Source organism: Oncorhynchus keta, chromosome 5 (assembly GCF_023373465.1).
Source record: "Oncorhynchus keta strain PuntledgeMale-10-30-2019 chromosome 5, Oket_V2, whole genome shotgun sequence".
Lineage (NCBI taxonomy): Eukaryota > Metazoa > Chordata > Actinopteri > Salmoniformes > Salmonidae > Oncorhynchus > Oncorhynchus keta.
This window is the reverse complement of record NC_068425.1, coordinates 26,729,508-26,733,349: the sequence shown is the minus strand read 5'-3', so window position 1 is coordinate 26,733,349 and position 3,842 is coordinate 26,729,508. Positions and strand designations below refer to the sequence as shown.

The 3,842-nt window shown below is 41.9% G+C and overlaps 1 protein-coding gene across 49 annotated transcripts in view; it reads left to right on the top strand.

The window, feature by feature from the left end:
- The first annotated feature begins 322 nt into the window (after positions 1 to 322).
- Positions 323 to 3,842, top strand: part of LOC118376256 (adhesion G protein-coupled receptor L1) — a 326,381-nt gene continuing 322,861 nt past the window's right edge. For 48 of the 49 annotated variants that reach the window (XR_008136747.1, XR_008136723.1, XR_008136709.1 and 45 more), the window contains exon 1: positions 323 to 1,807. The gene's annotated coding sequence lies outside the window, so the exon portion shown is untranslated. The remainder of the gene's footprint in view (positions 1,808 to 3,842) is intronic. The other variant, XM_052519291.1, reaches the window with a different exon arrangement.

Genomic DNA, 3,842 nt, shown 5'->3' with positions numbered 1-3,842 from the left:
ATCTAAACGAGTCACGCATAGTCTACTACTAGGTCTACTAGCCTTCACAATCCCTTTATAAAGTACAGACCAAGACTGTGTTAGGCCTGTCATTGGTTTCATTTGGAACCAGGAGACAAAATAGCCTAATAGTGTATTGGACAGCATGCAATGTGATTCGCGTAATATAACGTATATAACTGCAGTTTTATAGGGGTACTTGGGTGTAGGCTTAGGCTATTATTATACAAAAGACTTGCCGTTCCTGTTACCGTCCTGAGCGCCTTCACTAGGGAGCGGCATCACGCGGTGAAACAATACTCTTTCACCAATGCTGCTTTCCTCGGCGTCTTTCTCAACGAGGCTCTCGTGTAAACGAACATACATAGCTTACCCTGTGTCCTTCTCACCTTTCCTTCGTCTTCTCTCTGCTTCCTCCCATGCCACGACCATAAACCCGAACACGTAGTCTAGGATACGTAGTCTGCAAATTAATGAATAACAAGATGAGCATCACAAGTCTGAAATAACGTTTATGTTTCTGCGTGCGCGGTGGCGCCTGTCTATAGGGACCAAACGTCGACTAGGGAATCTTATTATCGCCTCGAGGACTTCACCTGAAATATAGACTTCTCGGTGGAGATTTCGCGATTTTAATAAACAACATATGCGCGACGCTGAATGCTACGCGGTGAACAGCCAGATGCGCGCCTCGCCTGCCAGTCTGTCATCACAGGCAACGACATATGACATTTGCATCACAGGAAAGATGAACTAGCTAAACTTGCTTGCTTTTGTGGGGGGGGGAAATGCAATTGTGTTTGGTTATTGAAATATGACCTAAACGCTCTGCAGAACTATTAGTCGTTATTTTGTAGCCGCATGATAGCCTTTCAATTTAACATAAATTATCCAACATCCATCTTTCAATAAATAATCTTAGCCTACCCGCTGACATCGCTGAGGAAGTTCGCCTCAGCTGTGGGGCACCATCAATCTATGAATATTCGCACACAATCATTTGGAATCTTTAGTTCAGTCATACAAAATGTGCGAGAATAGACTACTTGAATGTTCTTGAGTGCGTAGAAGTCCTCTGTAGGCTACCAGCGACAGACATTTCGACATAGGCTACTGACAGAGGAGACAGAACGACTGCTATTTTCTACGTGGCATGAGTCGGTAAAGGAACCTTTAATATTTGTGTTTTGGTTCCAGGTTTGATATATCTGCATTGAGAGTCAACAATTGTGGATAGCCTATAATGGAATTTCTTAACCACCGACATTAGAACCGCATCGGTCCTTCAACACAAGGTATTTAGCCATTGAAGCCTAAATATTTAGGAAAACATCCAAAGAGATACGTTTTGCAATGGCAAATTGAAAACGGCTTATCTACAACCATTTCAAACGGACTGCGCAGCACACATTTATGTGCTAGGCTAGAGACGTTATTGCTTATTATGGAAAACTGGGACCGCCTTTACGCGCCTAAACGAAATATTGTCTTAAAATGAGGCGAGGTCGCATTACTATTTATTCTGATACGCATATGGGTATAATTCCATGAGCATAAACATGATATGAGGGATACGCCGCCACTGTTTTTGTCATTTTTAACCGGCAGGATTTTTCCCGTTTCATTTGCAGTGGTTGTTTTGAAGATAGCAGGTTATTAATTGTTTATCTTTATGCATCCGCACGAAGAAGGACCAAGAAATGACAAACGACGGATAACCACACGAGAAGGAGACCGTGAAAAGAGGGGAAAGGAAGAATGAATGAGATATACTGAGCAACGAAGGAAGGAGATTGGAGGAATCAAGGTAGGACACGAAGCAAGGTTTTTAATGTTATAACCCATGTAGTCTATTTGGGTCTACGGTATGCTGCACTGAATGTGACGGTGGAATCTGTCTGTCTGGCAGAGAGGTGGAGAGGTGTGTAACGAGCTTTATTTATTGATATTTTATGCTTGGACATATGTGGAGTATGTTTACGATGCGTCAACAGCAGTTGCTTCATGATTAAAACGTGTGGTTATTTTGTGTGTACACTCGTGTTTGACTAAGCGGACATTAATAGGTAATTTATATTGGACATAATGTCTGAAGTGCAACGTGCAATGCATAACTAATTAAATTGACCATTGTTAAATTGAATGAATGTTAAGAACACTGACTGTTATTTAGTCTCAATCTCTCTGAAATTGAAAACGGTGGACTAGTCTATACAACTAGTCTATACTACATTGTACAACGTTCTGTTGATATCTATGATTATGCGCAAAATCACTTCCACGACAGCTATTTGGCTTGAATTTGACTGCCGGTGTCCGACACTGGTAATGGAAGAGGACTTGGGCCATTCACGGGCTTGACGTGTACGCAGATGACATGGGAAGAAAAGCGAGCCAGCTTCCTTAATACATTTAATGTATGAGTGAGCGATGAACTGTCGTGGTAAGCTTGCCTGGACGAATTGCCTGGCTTGGAGCGCCCTATACGAGCCCAACCACCCATGAAGAAAAAACGAGAGTATGTGAAAGAAAAATGCGATGAAGAGACAGAGGCAGCATAAGTGGTGTGATGTACTACCTCCCTCCATCTATTTCCCCATTTCCAGCAGCAGCACAGTAGCAGGTCGTCTCACGGAGAGACACCTTTTATCATTTAAGGGCTCATTGCGTGTTATACAAGAAAATCCGCATTAGAGCGCAGGAGAGCTCAAAAGTGAACTGCTCGCCCGTCCCCAATGTGTGGGACTAAAGCATTAATCCCCGACCTCGTTAAACCGCAGCCCAGCCTATACACCACACACTTCATATTCCATATTAACATATTCGCTACTGAATAGGCCTATACTTTACATATCTTTTTAGGGTAAGGGCAAAGAGGAAATGGAAGCCTGCAACTAACATAACAAACAACAAACAACATAATTGAAACAGCCACTCAGTTTTTCTTGCCTACATCAGCACATGCCAAAGTTAGTTTTGGACTGATCCATTTTCTGGATCTTAATGTCCACTCCACACATATGCAGAGAAGTAGCAGGTATTGTACCATTCTTTCAAGAGGCCCATAACAGGCTCACTGGAATTAAAATCCCTTTACATATTAAAGCGGTTATTTTGTGTGTTCAAGAAGCCTCTGGCATCCTTCTAGAAATGGTTGAAAGCCAAACATTCTCTCTGCTTGAAGACAAGACAGAAGGATTTATGCGTCTCTGTCTGCGTGTCACATCACCATCAGAAAAAAGATTATTGGATTTCAGTGGTATGATTAATAGTCAGGCATTAGCATGGTATTAATGATACCCCCATGTTGTAATATGGCGGTAATCAGAAGTGGATTTATATCACTGAAATCATTTCGATAGCGTTTTGGCGGTTGGCGTAATAGAAGCCATACGTAATATGTGAAGAGTCAAATATTCACATGTACCGAAGAAATAATTTGCATCCAAACCTACATGAAAATAAAGCCATGTTTATATTCAATCCATATTCTAGCTCTTGCACACACGCGCACACACACACACCAATTTTTCATACTAGTGGCTCCTACGGTCCTCTCCATAGCAACGTCCACCCTGTTCAGCATATGAATTGGTTCATCCCCCAAAGCTACTCATAAGGCTGACTAAATGGATATGTTAATACAAACTTAAGTCAAGAGATACACCGCTGATACAAATTCCTCCACAAACAACCCAGGACACAACACAGTGCCCTGTGGAACACCTGCTGCATCGTATAGTCCATTGAACTGCTAATCATCATTTACGAAAATGGCACATACATTTCCTTCAGAAACTATTCATACCCCTTGAGTTATTCCACATTTTGTTGTGTTACAG